Source organism: Somniosus microcephalus, unplaced genomic scaffold (assembly GCF_052327205.1).
Source record: "Somniosus microcephalus isolate GS21.2 unplaced genomic scaffold, FLI_Smic_1.0 unresolved_chr5, whole genome shotgun sequence".
Lineage (NCBI taxonomy): Eukaryota > Metazoa > Chordata > Chondrichthyes > Squaliformes > Somniosidae > Somniosus > Somniosus microcephalus.
The window spans coordinates 16,588,801-16,607,627 of record NW_028225183.1 but is presented as its reverse complement, the minus strand read 5'-3'; positions in this window follow the sequence as shown (position 1 = coordinate 16,607,627).

The window sequence follows — 18,827 nt, the reverse complement described above, 5'->3', positions numbered from 1 at the left end:
TGATGGTCACCTCTACCAGGTACTAACCAGGCCTGGTCTCTGCTTAGCTTCCAAGCCTTGCCAGTGACCCTGTCCCTAGTCCCAGGAACGGGGCTAGTCCCAGGAACAGGGCTGGGGTCCAAGGACCGTTCCCTGTGGTACCCCACTAGTCACTGCCTGCCACTTGGAAAAAGACCAGTTTATTCCAGCTCTTTGCTTTCTGTCAGCCAACCAGTTCTCTATCCAAGTCAATAACTTGCCCCCAATCCCATGTGTTTACAAGCTAATCTCTTATGCGGGACCTTATCGAAAGCCTTTTGAAAGTCCAAATGCACCACATCCACTGGTTCTCCCTTATCCATTTTACCAGTTACATCCTTAAAAAATTCCATTAGATTAGTCAAGCACGATTTACCTTTTGTAAATCCATGATGAATTTGTCCGATCCTGTTGCTGTTTTCAAGTTCTCTGCTTTTACATCTTTTATAATGGACTCCAGCATTTTCCCCAATACCGATGTCAGGCTTACCAGTCTGCAATTCCTCCTTTTCTCTCCATCAACTTTTTTGAACAGTGGGGTAACATTAGCTACCCTCCAATCCATGGGTACTGTTCCAGATTCCATCGAATGTTGGAAGATGATCAGCAATGCATCTGCTATTTCTTGGGCCACTTCCTTAGGTACCCAAGGATGTAGATTATCAGGCCCTGCGGATCTATCGGCCTTCAATCCCGTCTATTTCCCTAACACCATTTCGCTACAAAGACTGATTTCTTTCAGTTCATCCCTTTTGTCAGACCCTATGTTCCCCGACATCTCTGGGAGGTTATTTGTGTCCTCCTTTGTGATGGCAGAACCAAAACATGGATTTAATCTGTTGTCATTATAAATTTCCCTGATTCTGACTGGAAGGGACCTACGCTAGACTTCACCAATCTTATTCTCTTCACATATCTATAAAAGCTCTTACAGTCAGTTTTAATGTTCCCTTCAAGCTTACTCTCATACATTATTTTCCCCGACTTAATTAACCCCTTTGTCCTCTTTTGTTGAATCCTAAACTGCTCCAAATCCTCAGGTTTACTGCTTTTCCTGGCCAATTTATATGTCCTCTCCTTGGATCTTATGATAACCCTAATTTCCCTTGTTAGCCAAGGTTGAGCCACCTTTTTTTTATTTTTATGCCAAACTGGGATGAACAAATTCTGCAGTTCATCCATGCAGTCTTTGAATATTTGGTATTGCCTTTCCACCATCAACCCTTTGAGTGACTTTCCGCAAGCAATCTTACCCAAATCGCGCCTCATACCATCGTAGTTTCCTTTATTTTAATTACGGAACCTAGTCTCTGATTCAACTATTTCACTCTCCATCTTAATGAAGAATTCTATCATATAATGATCGCTCCGACCCAAGGGGCCTCGTAAAACAAAATTGCTAATTAATCCTTTCTCATTACATAATACCTTGTCCAAGATGGCCTGATCTCCAGTTGGTTCCTCAACATAATGGTCCAGGAAAGCTTTGCGTAAACACTCCAGGAATTCCTCCTCCACTGTATTGTTACTAATTTGGTTAGCCCAATCTATATGTTGACTAAAGTCACCCATTATGGCTGCTGTGCCCTTATTGCACGCTTCACTAACTTCACGTTTAATGCCATCCGCAACCTCTGCATTACTGTTTGGAGGTCTATATACCACTCCCACTAAAGTTTTCTGCCCCTTGGTATTTCTCTCTTCTACCCATACAGATTCCACATCATCCGAGCTAATATCAATCCTTACAATTGTGCGAATCCCCTCTTTAAACAGCAATTTATGCAGTGGCGGTGGACTTGTGGGAAACTCGGCGTCGAGGCTATAAAGAGGTGGCAGAGACCAGGTAGGCCTCAGAGCGGCGGCAGCGGACCTGTGGGAAACTCAGCGGCGAGACTATAAAGAGGCAGCAGAGACCAGGTAGGCCTCAGAGTGGCGGCGGTGGACCTGCGGCAAACTCGGTGGCGAGTCTATAAGGAGGCAGCAGGGACCAGGTAGGCCTCAGATTGATGGCGGTAGACCTGTGGGAAACTCGGCGGCGAGGCTATAAAGTGGTGGCAGAGACCTGGTAGGCCTACCAATCTCAGAGAGAGGGAGAGAAGTAAAAAGTAATGGAAGTGTGACGTCACCAGAAAGCAGGTAAGTGATTGGTTGGTGAGTATTTCTCTCTTTTTTAAACTTTAACTCTGTGGTTTATAGTTTCTAAGCTCTCTGTGGTGTAGCGGGGACTGTTTGTAAAACAAGGCCCTTAAATATATCATTTAAATGTCGTGTAATTGGTGAGAGTGATTGGTTTTATTTAATTTTGAATTAATTAAAGGGAACGTCATGACAGGAGAGCCCGGCCTGGTGGTATGCTCCTCCTGCGCTATGTGGGAACTCAGGGACTCTTCCTGTGTCCCTGACAACCATGTGTGCAGGAAGTGTATGCAGCTGCAGCTACAGGCAGAACGCATTGCGTCGCTGGAGCTGCGATTGGATAAATACTGGAACATTTGCGATGCTGAGAACATGGTGGGAATCACGTTTAAGCAGTTGGTCACACCGCAGGCAAAGTTTGCACAGGCAGAAAGGGAGTGGTGACCAACAGGCAGAGTAGAAGGCATAGGCAGGTAGTGCAGGGGTCCCTTGTGGCCGTCCCCCTCTCAAACAGATATACCACTTTGGATACTGACAGCGGGGATGGCTTACCAGGGGTAGGCAGCATCAGCCAACTTCGTGGCACCTGGGGTGGTCCTGCAGCACACGACGGGAGGAAAAAGAGTGGGAGAGCTATAGAGATAGGGGTTTCTATTGTAAGTGGAATAGATAGGCGTTTCTGCGGCCGCAAACGAGACTCCAAGATGGTGTGTTGCCTCCCTGGTGCAAGGGTCAAGCGTGACACAGAGCGGCTGCAGAACATTTTGGAAGGGGAGGGTGAACAGCCAGTTGTCGTGGTGCATATACGTATCAACGATATAGCTAAAAACCTGGATGAGGTCATAAAAGCTGAATATAGGGAGTTAGGAGGTAAATGATAAAATAGGTCCTCAAAGTTAATAATCACAGGATTGCTACAAGTGCCACGTTTTAGTCAGAGTAGAAATAGAAGGATATTTCAGTTGAATACGTGGCAAGAGCAATGGTGCAAGGGGGAGGGATTCAAATTCCTGGGATATTGGAACCAGTTCTTGGGAAGTTGGGAACAGTACAAAATGGACGGTTTGCACCTGGGCAGGGCCGCGACCGATGTCCTAGAGGGAGTGTTTGCTAGTGCTCTGTGGAAGGGTTTAAACTAAAATGGCAGGGGGTTGGGAACCTGAGCGGGGAGACAAAGGAAAGGGAAACAAGGATAAATGCAAATGACAGGCTGGAGAAAAACAAAAGTGGCAGAGAGAGAAATCAAGTGTTTAAATCAAACATGGCCACAATAAATAATAACTCTATAAGATCTAAGATCGTTAAAAAAACAAGCCTGAAGGCTTTGTGTCTCAATGCTAGGAGCATTCGTAAAAAGGTGGATGAATTAGCTGGAGAAATAGAGGTAAACGAATATGATATGATTGGGATTACGGAAACATGGCTCCAGGGCGGCCAAGGCTCGGAACTCAACATCCAGGGGTATTCAATATTCAGGAAAGATAGGCCAAAATGAAAGGGAGGTGTGGTAGCATTGAAACATAGAAACGCAGAAGATAGGAGCAGGAATAGGCCATTCGGCCCCTCGATCCTGCTCCAACATTCATTGTGATCGTGGCTGATCATCCTTGATCCTTGCACCAGGGAGGCAACATACCATCCTGGAGTCTCGTTTGCAGCTGCAGAAACGCATATATATTCCACATACAATAGAGTCCCCTATGACTATTGCTCTCCCGCTCTGTTTCCTCCCCTGCTGTGCAGCAGAACCACCCATGGTGCCAGGAAGTTGGCGACTGCTGCCCTCCCCCGATGAACCATCTGCCCCAACAATATTCAAATTGGTATAGCTGTTTGAGAGGGGGATGGAAACAGGGGACCTCAGTACTACCTGCCTGCGCCTACTAACCTGCCTGGCGGTCAGCCATTCCCTTCCTGCCTGTGCAGTCTGTATCTGCGGTGTGACCAACTCCCTAAACGTGCTATTCACGATGTGCTCAGCATCGCAAATGGTCCAGTATGTATCTATCAGTGCTGCAAAGCGCTCTGCCATAAACTGCAGCTGGATACACTTCCCACACACATGGCCATCAGGGACACAATAAGTGATTTCCCAGGAGGATCATGCCAAGGGGTCGAGCTCCGCTGCCATGACTTACCCTTTAAATAATTCAAATTAAAGTAACTTAAATCAATACCACTAATGGCACTACAATTAAATGATATAATCAAGGGCCCTTGTTTACAAGCACTCTCCGCTACACAACAGAGAATCTAGAAACTATAAACCAAAAAATTAAGTTTGGCAAAAAGCGAGAAAGAGAGAAATACTCAGTCTTCAAGCATAACCTTGCATTTCACGTTGCTTGCTGCTGTCGCTCCGCCTTGGGGACTTTAACTCGGGCGTCTTTGCATGGGAGTTCGTCTTAGTGGAGTGGGAGCTAGTGGGGCCTTGGGGAAGAATTCCTCCGCTTCCTGGCCAACATACAGTGCTGTGATGGCAAGTACAATGTCCCCAAGCTGTCTGGGCCGCACTTCATTTGCCGATTTTCCAGAAGCCAGAGTTAATCGTGTAACACAGTTTAGATCAAATCCTCAGCAATGGTATCCTGCTCCAACTTACTCCACGTGTAATCGAACTGGAATTCCGCCCTTCATGTTATGGATCCACCAAGGATTTCAGATATCTCCGAGATATTCAGCGTTCCTCCAACCACTGCTCTCATCGTATCTTGAGATCCATCCTGAACGCCATGCAGTGCCACATGAACAATCTCGACCTCTGTCTTCAGCAGCACCGACTGATTTATCTCAGAGCTGTCCTGGTCCGCAGCTTGATTTCATCCTTCGCTTCATCCGCTGCTTTAAAAAAAAACTGTTTTTCTTCCTTTCAGGTGTCAAGAAATTTCAGCTTCAACAACTCGTGGACACCACGCCGCTCCGGAAACTTCTACCCTTCACTTTCCTCTGATCCCATCCCTTCTTCCAATCTCACCCCTGCCCTGTTTACCCTATCCCCTCTGACGTTCCCCCCTCTGCCTCTGAACGATCAGTCCTCAGCAAAAGCCTGAGCTTCTTCCTCTTACACCCGCACCTCAATGAATTTCGAACTTGGCACGGCGCTGAGCCTTCATCTCCGTGCCCAACTTTGGGGCCAGCAGTCTTCCCCCCGCAAACCTTACCCTTTCTCCTGCTTTTGGAATTCTCATTCTAATTAGACACCCCCCTCTGGCCTCTAATCCTATCTAATTATTTTAATTGCAAACTGCCGGCGTAACATCGGTCGTCTCAATTCATCAGCTCCCCTCACCCACTCCATTCTAGCTCCCTTTGAACGGGCAGCACTCCATTCTCTCAGATCCAACCCCGACAATGTCACTAAACCTGCTGACAATGGTGGTGCTGTTGTTGTTTGGCGAACCGACCTCTACATTGCGGTGCCTGAATGGCAAATCTCGACACGTCCTCCTAGCTCTGCCTGGACCAGGATCCCACTAGATAATATCAAGCAACCGCTTCCAAGACTGTTACTGACCTCATCTCCTCTGGAGAGCTTCCCTCAACCGCTGCCAACGTCATAGTTCTTCAAACCAGCACAGCCCGCTTCTACCTCCTTCCCAAGATCCTCAAACTGGACTGCACCGGTAGACCCATCGTTTCAGCCTGTATTTGCCCCACGGAACTTATCTCTTCCTATCAAGAATCTATTATTATCCCCTTGTCCATTCGCTTCCACCCTAAATCCACAACTCTACCGACGCCTTCCACCATGTAATCAGTTTCAAATTACCTGACCCCAACCGTCTCCTTTTCACTATGGACGTCCAGTCCCGCTACAACTTCACCCCCCAACAGGATGGCATTCGGGCTCTCTGCTTCTTCCCTGAACAGAGACCCAACAAGTTCCCATCCATCACCACACTCCTCCGCCTGGCTGCACTTGTTCTCACATTGACCAACTTCTCCTTGGACTCCACTCACTTGCTCCAAATTAAAGGTGTTGCTATGGGAGCCCGCACGGGTCCTACCTATGCTTGCCTTTACAAGTGATATCTGGAACATTCTTTGTTCCAGTCCTACTCAGGTCCCCTTCCTCACCTCTTTTTCCGGTACATTGAGGATTTTTTAGTGCCAATTTCCTGCTCTCGCCCTGAACTAGAAATGTTCATTCACTTTGCTGATAATTTCCACCCTTCCGTCACATTCACATGGTCCAGCTCTGACACTTCCCTTCTCTTCCTCGACTTCTCTGTCTCCATCTCTGGTGATAGGCTATTGACAAATATTCACTATAAGCCCACTGAACCCCACAGCTACCTGGACTACACTTGCTCCCACCACTCTTCCTGTTAGGACTCTATTCCATTCTCCACAGCAATTGCTCTGATGATGCCACATTCTGCACCAGTGCTTCCAACATTTCTTCCTTTTTCCTCAAACAAGGATTTCCCTCTACTGCGGTTGACACTGCCCGTGACCGAGTCCATTCCTTTTCCCGCACTTCTGCCCTCACCCCTGCCCGTCTCTCCCGGAAGCACCATAGGTTTTCCCTTTACCTCAACTATCATGCCACCATCCGGCACATTCAATGGATCATCCTCCGCCATTTCCGCAGCTTCCAGCGTGTTCTCACCACCAAACACATATTCCGCTCACCTCTGCTTTCAGCATTCGGAAGGGACCAGTCCCTCCAAGGCACCCTGGTCCACTCCTCTATCACCCCCAGCACCCCTTCCCCTTCACCTGGCACATTCACGTGCAAGTGCAGAAGATGCAACAAATTCCCTTTTACCTCCTCACAGCCCGCTGTCCAGGGCATCAAACACTCCTTCCAGGTAAAACAGCAAATTCCTTGTACTTCTTGCAATTTAGTGCACTCTATTCGCTGCTCATGATGTAATCTCCTCTACACGGAGGAGTCCAAATGCAGATTGGTGACTGCTTTGTGGAACAACACCAAATAGTCCATAAGGGGGACCCTGAGCTTCCGGACACCTCTCACTTTAATTCTCCGCTCCACTGCCACCCTGGCCTCTCCGTCCCTGGCCTCTGACACTGTTCCAATGAAGCTCATAGTAAGCTCGAGGAACATTACCTCAGCTTTCAATTAGGCATTTTACAGCCTTCCGGACTCAACATCGAGTTTAACAATTTCAGATCATAACCTCTGCCCCTATCTTTTTTTCATTACTTTTTTCTCTCTCTCTTACATGGCAGCTGTCGATCATTCTGATATTGCCATTCACATTTCATTTAGAGCCATCTTTTGTTTCTTAACTTGTCTCATTACCATCTACTTTTGCCTTGCACTATCATCCTTTTGTCTCTTAATCTCTCCTGCCTTCCATCCTATCACAGTCCTTCCCTTTTGTTCTTTCCTCCCCTTCAGCCTTTCCCTGCTTCCACACGTGCTTATAAACCTGTTCCATCTTCAACTTTTCCCAGTTCTGACGAAGGGTCATTGAGCTGAAAATTTAACTCTGCTTCTCTCTCCTTACATGCTGGCTGGCCTGCTGAGTATTTCCAGCATTTCCTGTTTTTATTTCAATCAGAGTCTGTCAGCCTCATTAAAATATTCAAATTGCCAACCCGCCTTCTGGAAGTTGTTAGCAGTTTGGCCCCTGTCCCGACTCCATTATACCGGGAAGGGGGATGGTTAGGGTTGGGAAGATATACATTTTTAAAAATTTAACCTCTGACCCACCCACAACCCACCGACTGTTGCGGGCTAACATCCAGCCCTTCCTGTCTGGCATCAGATACGGATAATGTTTGATCAATAATTTCCAGTCGCTTTTCCCTTCCCTTTTTTGCAGTTAATTTAGTGGTGGTTGTGATCCTGTCCCGGGGAAAGTGCGGACTCTCCACCTGCACCACTCGCTACCTAGTAGCCATGGCAGCGGCGGATCAACTGGTAATTATCACTGATGTCATATTATTTCCAGGGATTTTTCCTCGACATCACCCCTGTGTGCAGTGATATCATTGTCCTGTCTCGTGCAGCCACAGAGTGTTCTGTCTGGTACACCTTCACTTTCTCCTTTGATAGATTTCTGGCTATTTGTTGGCAAAAGCTCAAAGCAAAATATTGCAGCGAGAAAACTGCGGCTGTCGTTCTAGCAACAACCTGCAGTCTGCACTGATTCAAAAACGTTCCCTTCTACTTTAAATTTGTACCTGGAGCTATAATTGACAATGTACCGCGGCTCTGTACTGTAAAGCCAAGCTATTTTATTCTTCCCGGATGGGTGGGATTTGACTGGTTTAATATGGTTTTAACCCCATTGCTTCCATTCGCTTTAATTTTGTTGCACAACGCTCTAAAAGTCAGGCACATTTTAGTGGCCAGTCGAATCTGTAAGGGACTGAGGGGTGAGAGCAAGGGAGAGAATCGCAGTGACCCAGAGATGGAGTGCAGAAGGAAGTCTGTGATTTTACTCTTCACCATATCTGGCAGCTTCATACTTCTGTGGTTGGTATATGTTATAAATTTCTTATATTATAGCATTACAGGAACTAATCCCAGTTTATACAATAATTCTTTACCTATCTTTCGACAATTCGGATTTATGCTGCGGTGTTTAATTTGCAGCACAGACATATTTATTTATGGGGTGACCCAGTCCGGGTTCAGAGAGCAGTTCAAGAGCGCGATGAAATATCCGCTTACCTCAATTATTCAAATAATTAAGAATCAGAACAACTGAGCGCAGCCCAGAGGCGGGTCCGTGTTTCCAGTCCATGAATGTAATGCTTAGCCACAGACATCGAGCAACTGAATTATATCAGGAGCTGCTCGTGATCTAAAAATACAACCAACAGCAGGCAAGCACTGTGTTTAGGACACAGCACTATTTCTGACTGGCAGTTCCCACATTGTCTTTGTGGGCAGTTTGTTGCATTCAGTCTGAGATCAGCTATTTAGTGCCGCAATTCAGATGATTATATTTCATAGAATATTCAGCATATATATAGGCCATTCATCTCAACTATTCTCTGATATTAATGTTCCACACTTGTCTCCATTTGCATCTATCTCATCCCTGCCTTTCAGCTTATCTTTCTGTTACCTTTTCTCTCATATATGCGTCTAGTTTCCTTTAGATAGAATTCGGTCTCTAACTCGCACCAAATCCCGATAACCCACCACCCCTGTGGTTGCTGGCCACATTGGCTCCCTGTTCGGCAACGCCTTTATTTTAAAATTATTATCCTTGTTTTCAATCTCTACATGGCCTCCCTGTCTCTGTAACCGCCACCAGCTCTACGTCTGCAGTCGCGCCCCGACCCACGCCGAGATTTCTGCAGTCCTCCAAATCTGGCACCTTGCTCATTCACATCCCCCTTGAACTCCACCATTAGCGGAAGTGCTTCCAGCTGCCTGGGCCCGGAGTTCTGGAATCCTCTTCATAAACCTCTCTCCCTCCCTAACTCTCTCCCATCCTTTAACATGCTCCTCAAAGATTACCTATTCGTCCAAGTTTTTGGTCATCTGCCCTAATATTTCCACTGCTGCTCGGTGTCAATTGTTGTTTGTTGATGCTCCTGTGAAGCACCTTGGTATATTATACTACGTTAAAGGCGCTATATAAATACAAGCTGTTCCTTTTATAGTAAAATAATGCACTTTCTGCAGTGCTTCTATGCCCTTTTTAAAGTATGGATCCATAACTCTAAGCGTGAGTTGACCAGGGTCCTCAACAAATTGAACACAAATGACAAATTACTTACAGCACAGAGACAGGCCATTCGGCCCCAAAAGTCCATGTCGGTGTTGATGCTCCAGATTACCCTGCGCCCACCATCCTTCTTCCACCCAGTCAAAATATCCTTCTATTCCTTTCAGCTTCATCTGCTTAACTCGTTTCCACTTCAATTCATCCAAGCTCTTTGCATTCATTACTGCTTATGGTAGCGAGTACACATTCTGACAAATCAATAGGTAAATAATTTTCTCCTGAACCTTTAACTGGGTTTATTGGTGACAATTATATATCTACGGCCCAGAATTCGGTTCTCTCCCGCTAGTGGAATTATCTTCTCTCCATCTATCCTATCAAGCCTTTTCAGATATCCAAAGACCTCTATCAGGTTACGCCTCAGTCTTCTCTTTTCGACAGAAAAGAGCCCCAGCGTGTTCAATCATTCCTGGTATGTATAACCTCTCTGTCCTGATATCATTCTAGTAAATCCTTTTTGCATCTTCTCCAGTGAATCTATGCCCATTTTATAGGCTGGACACGAAAATGTCCACAGGGCTCCAATTGCGGTCTAACCAATGTTCTATATAAGTTAACATAAACTATCTGCATTACTATTCTATCACTCTTTAAATTAATCCTAGTGTTTTATTTGTCTTTTATGGCCTTATCAACCTGCATCGCGAATGTTAGTGATTAGTGTATCTCTTAAATCTCATCCCTCTGTTCCTCAATCCCATTGAGACACTTATTTCCCAAGAAGTATGTGATCGCCATAATCTCCCTATTAAAATGCAGTACCTCTTATTTCTCTATTTAGAAGTTAATTTGCCAATTACACGCCCACTCTGCAGGCTTAATAACGTCTTCCTGTATTCCGTCGCAGCCCTCCTCTGTATTAACTATAAACCCCCAACTTGAAATTGCTCTTCTGACACCCGAGTCCAAATTGTTTCTGTGAATGGTGAACCAGAGTGGTCCCAGTATACATACGTTGGAACACCGCTTCTCATTGTTTGCCAACTTCACTACTTTTGAAATATATTGCCTTACAAATAAACCCCAGTACATTACTAGCATTTTAATTGCTTTGATGACCTGTGATACTGATTTCAATTATTTGTACACCTGTATCCATAAATCACTTTGCTCTTCTGCCCCATTCAGTTTATTAGTTTCTAAGGTTCAGGTGATCAATGTATCATGTAATGATATAGCGCAGCAGGAGGCCATTCGGCCCATTGAACCTGTGATGGCTTTTTGGTAGAGCTACCCAATTTATCCAACTCCTCTGCTCTTACCCCGGTATTTCTTTTACTTTAATATATTTTCCAAATCCCATTTGAATGTTAATATTGAATCTGCTTCCACCTCCCTTTCAGGCCGTGTATTCCAGATCACACGAACTCGCTGTTTAAAGACAGAGCTTCCTCATGTCGTCTCTGGTTCATTTGACACCCACATTGAATCTGTGTCCTCTGGTTACCGTACCATCTGCCACTGGAAACAGTTGCTCCTTATTTACTCTATCAAAACCAGTCAGGACTTTGTACACTTATATCAAACCTCCTATTAAACTTCTCTTCCCAAAGGAGATCAACTCCAGCTTCTCCAGTCTCTCCACATAATTGAAGTCCCTCATCCCTGGTACCATTCTAGTGACTTTCGTCTGCTCATGCTCCAAAGTCTTGACATCATTCCTAAAGTGTGGTGCCCAGAATTGAACACATTCCTCCAGCTGAAGCCTAACCAGTGCATTATAAAGTTTTTGCACGAATTCCTTGCTTTTATAATGTATCGCTCTATTAATAAAGCCAAAGATCCCAAATGCTTTTTAAAAGCTTTCTCAACGTGTCCTGCCTCCTTCACAGATGTGTTTATATAAACACCCAGGCCTCTCTGTTCATGCACTCCGTTTGAAATTGTACATTTAGTTCATATTGCCTCTGTTCATTCTTCCTACAAAAATACATCACTTCACAATTCTCTGTGATAAATTTAATCTGCCATGTGTTTGCACATTTTACTCCGAGTTCGGGTTATGTTATAAGCGAAGCGATTGGATTTGGAAAGAAACTCCATCGGGGAAGTGCAGCATCAGACCAGCGACTTCTCTGAAGCTCTCGGGCCCTCCAGCCTGAGGAACATTTTATGAGGGTCAAGACGCAGCCAAATTTGCTGTGGATTTAGGGTCCGTTTTAAGTGGTACTGAGCTTTTATTTTGTTGATGCCAAATATACCAGCAAACTGAGTAAGCAGGTAACTGTATATGCAGGAATGAGGGTCAGTTAGAAGGTGTTACATGAATGTGTTTTAACCGAAGATAAGCCATGATTTATTGAATGGTGGAGCAGTCACGAAGGGGCGAATGGCCTTCTCCTGCTCCTATTTCTTATGTACTTATTTTGACCAGTCAGTCTTTGTAAAGCTCATGTCTGTTGCTATTGTCCTCATAGTGTACTATAATTCCGAGTTTCGCATCAACTGCAAACTATAAAATGATGTCATGTATACCCAAACCTAGCTTATTAATATGCATCCAAAAGAGCAGTAGAACTAATAGCGACCCCTGGTGTACACCACTGTATGCCTTCCTCCAGTCAGATAAACAACCCGTCACCACTACTCTCTGCTTTCTGTCACTTAGCCACATTTATATCCATGCTGCCCTGTCCCTTTAATCTCATGGGCGACAATTTATTCAACAAATCTATTCTATGCTACTTCGTCAAACACATTTTGAAAATCCATCTACACAACATCAACCACATTACACTCATGATGTTACTATTTTTCTATCAATTCGCATTCATCTATTTTAATGTTCACTTACCACTTAACAGCACAGTCTGCAAGTTTGCTAATGTCTATTGTGAGATGTAATTTAAGGGAATACCTCCTCAGTATTTCAAGCGAGGCATCAGTTGTATTAAATAAAAGCAATAATAATAAATAAAGGCTGATACATACAACTGTGTGAGGTTTTGGAATTTTATCAGAAAATCTGTAGATTTAATGCATACTAAGCTACTTGCTTCTCACGTTGTATTTTGCTTTTCGAAGATGTGGCTGAAATTATTATTTATTTCAACAAAGAGAACCCCAGTTAATATCCTCAGCTGCACCCCACCCCAACTAATATGCTCAGCTCCACCCACCCCACCTCACATCCTCAGCGCCTTCCCCTCCTCCTAATATCCTCAGCTCCTCCACAGCCCACCTAAAACCCTCAGCTCCACCCATCCCCAACAATTATGCTCAGATCCTGCCCACCACACCTAATATCGTCATTGCATTATCCACCTCCTAATAACCTCAGCTCCTCCCCACGACAGCTAATAACCTCAGCACTTTCCGCATTTCCTAATATCCTCAGCTCCTCCCCATCCCACCTCTTATCGTCAGCGCCTTACCCAACACCTAATATCCTCAGGGCCTCCCCACCCGACCTAATAACCTCAGCGCCTTCCGCAATTCCTAATATCCTCATCTCCTCCACAACCCATCTAATATCCTCATCTCCTCCCCATCCCACCTAATACCCTCAGCTCCCTCCCCACCCCACCCGATATCCTCAGCTCCTGCCCACCCCACCTAATATCCTCAGCTGCTCCTCACCCCAGCTAATGCCCTCAGCTCCTCGCCACTTCACCTAATATGCTCAGCTCCCTCCCCACCTCCTAATGTCCTCAGCTCCTCTTCACCCCACCTAATAGCCTCAGCTCATCCCCATCCCACCTAACAACCTCAGCTCCTTCCACACCTCCTAATATCCTCTGCTCCTCCCAACCACACCTAATCTCCTCAACTCCTCCCCAATCCACCTAATATCCGCAGCTCTTCCCATTCCACTTAATAAGCTCAGCTCTCTCCCCAACTCCTATTATCCTCTGCTCCTAACCAACCCACCTAATATACTCATCTCCTCCCCACCTAATATCCTCAGCTCCTCCCCACCAAATATCCTCAGCTCTTTCCCCCTCCTAATGTCCTCTGCTGCACACCACCCCAACTACCAGCCTCAAATTCACCACCCTGGTAATATCCTCAGCTACTGCCCATCCTACCTAATATCTGTTAAGTCTGTGTGTTCCAGTTATATTTAAGGTCAATTACTGACACAGACTACAAGAATAACTTTTCAATATATCTTTACTATTCGGAGGTTAGGGCTATACTACCCAGCAAATTACTACACAGCACTTATATACCGGTGTGGTCACCACCGGTATTACCGTATACAGCAGCCAGAGAAAGTAGTACATCTCTTAAGGTGGAACAGGTTTAAGTTCTCTTAAGGTGGAACAAGTTACATACGCCACAATCCTCCCTTTTTAGCTTAACAGTTATATCCCCATTTAACATAACATAATAACATATATACATATACAACTTCATGTCGAAACAGTTCAAAGGTTCAGTCTCTCAGGAGGCCTCCTGATTCGAGTTGGATAACGACTTTCAGGGGTCTCTGATTCTTGTTGCTGAGGTGACTCCTCTAGTTGGTCTCTTATGTCTTGGACATCATCATCAGGTACATTCACTGCCGAGGTAGATGCTTCAGGTTCACTAACTTCTTCCACGGTTGTCTCTGTCGTAACCATGGGTTCGACCCTTGTTCTCGATTCTACCAGTTGGTCAGCATGACGCCGTGTTACATTTTTACCAACATCTACCGTGTACCTCAGGGGTCCTTGTCTGGCCCGAATTGTTCCGGATTGCCATTTCTCGTTTCCATAGTCCCTGGCCAACACTGGTTGTCCTACCTCGAAACTCCGAGTGGTCTTGTTATTTATATGCTGGAACTGTTTGTTTTCAACTTCCCTCCGCACATTTGATTTTAACAATTCCAACCTGGACCGCAACATTCTGTTATAAAACATCATGGCAGGATGTGCAGGTTAGGTTGATTGGCTATGATAAATTGACCCTTAGTGTTACGGGGATTAAATATGTGGGGTTATGGGGATAGGGTGGGATATGTGTTGGTGTAGGGGTTATGGGGATCGGGTGGGATATGTGTCAGTGCAGGCTCGATGGGCCTAAATGGCCTCTATCTGCACTGTGGGGTTTCTGTGTGATTCTGTGTGTGTGACTTTGGTTTGTCACTGCATGAGCGGCGTTTCAATATGCCAGTAGAAACTTGTCCACCTTATGTTGTAGTGGAATCTGATCTTCGCTCATGGCCATTATGGCCTTTTTGAATGTTTGTACAAATCTCTCAGCCAACCCATTTGTAGCCGGATGATATGGGGCAGAGGTATAATGTTTCACCCCATTCTTCTTTAAGAATTTTTGGAATTCTTCTGACACGAACTGTGGTCCGTTGTCGGAACATATTTGTTCTGGCAATCCGTTCCTTGCGAATATCGTTCTTAACACCGCAATTGTCTTTTCTGAAGTAGTGGAAGTCATCTTGATCACTTCTGGCCATTTAGAATGTGCGTCCCCCGCAATTAGAAACATGGAGTCCATGAATGGACCAGCAAAGTCAATATGTTCGCGTTGCCATGGGGCTGAAGGCCATTCCCATGGATGCAGCGGTGCAATCGGAGGTGCATTTTGCACTTTTTGGCACCCTGAGCAGCTTTTCGTCAGCTCCTCTATCTGTTGGTCGATACCCAGCCACCACACATAAGCCCTAGCAAGGCTTTTCATCTTGACTCCCCACAGATGACCTTCATGCAGCTCCTTTAGAACTCTTTCCCTTAACTTAGGAGGAATAATCACTCTCGTTCCATACATCAATGTTCCTTGACAGACGGGCAGCTGGTCTCGTCTTGCCGAGAATGCCGGTAACAGAGAATCACCATGTGCTGGCCATCCCTTCACTGTCACCTGGTAGACTCGGGACAGTGTCGGGTCGTTCCTGGTTTCTCTTTCAATACTTGCATTGGTGACTGGTAAACACTCGATGATGGTCGAGTGAAATAACTCAACAGGGTCAACCTTCGTTGTCTCCTCTTCTGCAGGTAGTGGCAGGCGCGACAGTCCATCAGCATTACCATGCTGCTTTGTACCTTTGAATTCTATCTGATATTGATGTGCCCCTAGGAAAAGGGACCATCTCTGGAGTCTCTGTGCTGTCATCACCGACACACCCTTCTTAGGGTTAAAAATGGATACCAACGGCTGATGATCTGTCAGAAGCGTAAACTTTTGGCCCTGCAGGTAATGATTAAGCTTATTTACTCCCCGCACAAGGCTGAGAGCCTCCCTATCTATCTGAGCATAGTTGCGCTCAGCGGAGGTCAATGATCTGGATGACAACGCGACTGGCCTCTCCGTGCCATTTGGCAACTTGTGTGAGAGTACTGCCCCAATACCATATGGAGAAGCGTCACAAGCCAAACGAATAGGCAGTGTTGGGTTGAAGTGAGCCAACACTTCCTCTGAGGTTATCAATTCCTTGCTTTTGCGAAAGGCCTTCTTACAGTCCTCGCTCCACTCCCATGGTACTCCCTTCTGCAAAAGAGCGTTCAGCGGGTGCAGTACCGTGGATAAATTTGGCAGAAACTTATGGTAATAGTTAATCAATCCTAGGAACGAACTCAACTGAGATACATTAACCGGAGCGGGAGCCTTCACAACCGCTTCGATCTTGTCAGGAGACCTATGAAGTCCCTTCTGGTCAAGGACATGGCCACAGTACGAGATCCGCTTCTGAAAGAACTCACATGTCTGCCGATTAACTCGAAGTCCATATTCTTTCAATCTGATGAGCACCAGTTCCAAATTTGCGAGGTGTTCCTCGTCACCATCTCCTGTAATCAGAATATCGTCCAGGTAACATTGTGAGCCTGGAATTCCCTGTAATACCTGCTCCATGGCCCTCTGCCAAATTGCTGGAGCCGATGCCACTCCAAAAACCAGTCTATTTTACCGGTACAAGCCTCTATGCATGTTGATCGTGAGGTACTGGCGTGACTCTTCCTCAACTTCCATCTGTAAGTACGCCTGCGCCAGGTCTATCTTGGTGAAGTGTTTCCCGCCCGACAATGAAGCGAAGATATCCTCAATCCATGGAAGTGGATACTGCACCGTGTGAATCACCGGATTAACAGTGATCTTGAAATCTTCACGGATGCGAACCTTCCCTGGTTCTCCCGGCTTGTTGCTCGAAGGATGTTTCATCACGGGAACAATGGGCGTAGCCCACTCACTCAAGTCTACCTTAGACAGTACTCCTGAACGTTCTAGCGCTTCCAGCTCCGCTTCCACAGCAGGTCGTATCGCATAGGGTACCAGTCTGGCTTTGAAAAATTTTGGTTGTGCATGTTCTTCAATCTTGATGTTTGCCGTAATTCCTCTCAGTGTTCCCAGTCCCTGCTGGGACACCTCTTTAGCATCGTCCAATAATCTGGACAATCGTTTAGGTTTGACATCTGTTTCCCTGGCATCTACCATTAGTGCTTTTAAGGAATGCCAGTCCATATTCATTTTTCTAATCCACTCCCGTCCCGGTAGTGGTGGACCTCCTACAGGTAGCACATATAAGTCCATTCCTCGGCTTTCTTTGCCCTTGTGGACCACCTTTACCTCTATCTTTCCGATGGGGTATACTCTTTGCCCCGTGTATGTTTTCAATACAATCTCCGTATCCCGTAGGGGAATATGTTGGAAAAACCTTTTGTAATCTTTCTTATTCATGTCCATCAATGCCGATCCAGTGTGCAATTCCATCTTCACTTGGACTCCTGCTATCTGAAGTGTGACCCAAATTGTCTGGAGGTCTGCTTCCTTACCAACGTTGTGTACTCATAAGCTAACCAGTTCATTACTGCTGGCGTCTGAATCTGACTTCTGTTCGTTCGAACAGTTCTCTGTCACCTTGTGTACCTTTCTGTACTTTCCCTGCGGTGACTTTTTGTTGCTGGTCTTCTCTTCTGACTGGCATACTTTAGCTGTGTGATCAAGCCTGCCACATTTTCTGCATTCCTTATTTTTGAACCAGCACTGGTTCTGATCGTGCATTGTCTTTCCACAACGATAACATTTTACTGTACCCAAGACCATTTGATTTGTGCTGAGTTCCGGTGACCGTAGCTGCATTACCGCCGTGCCTCTCGCTGCGGCTTTGTGCGATGCTGACATAGCGACAGCTTTATCAAGCGTCAGCTCATTCTCCTCAAGCAGTCGCTTTTGTGTCTCCTCTTTTAACAATCCACACACAAATTTATCTCTTAGCGCATCTGTTAATCCTGTTCCAAACTGACAGTACTTTGCTAGCTTACGCAATTCAATTAAAAATTCAGCATTGCTTTCATCTTTCAGCTGCTTTCTGCTGTAAAATTTAAATCGTTCCGCTAGCATCAGCGGCGTGGGGCTTAAATGATTTTTCAGGACGGTAACAATATCCGCGAAAGTCTTATCCGTCAGTTTCTCTGGTGATAGAAGGTGTTTCAATTGCCCGTATGTCTTCACACCCATTAAGTTTAATAAGGTTAGTGCTTTCTCCCCATCTGGTATCTTATTTGCTCTACAATAAACTTCTATGCGTTCTACATACGTGGTCCAATCTTCGATGTCACTATCAAAAGTATTAATGTTCCCATGTTTAGGCATCTTTGCAATTTCATTTCTTTTTCAAAATGGCCGCTTCCCACGCTTGGCAGTCTTTCCCGTGCTCATCTTCTTCACCCACTGGCTGCAATGCCGATTGCTGTGCTGCTGCCGGTCTCGCCTCCCCAGTGGTTAACAACTCCCCCGACGCTGCTTCTACTCCACCGCCGTTCCCGTGCGCATTCACGCTTCCCTGCCGTCGCGCCTCGCAGCCCTTCTTGCAGCTTGGTTATGTGCACCTGCTCCGTTTGAATTCACCGCGGCTCTCGCACCTTCAGCTGCCCCAGTCGCTGCACCTTTCAGCCCGAATGCGGCCCGGCCCTTTTCACCGGCCGCGGTCGATTTCACTGCCCTCTTTCCTCCGTCTTCCCTCCCCTTCGCTACAGCCAACGCGGCCGACTTTCGCTGATTGGCTTACCCACCACGGTG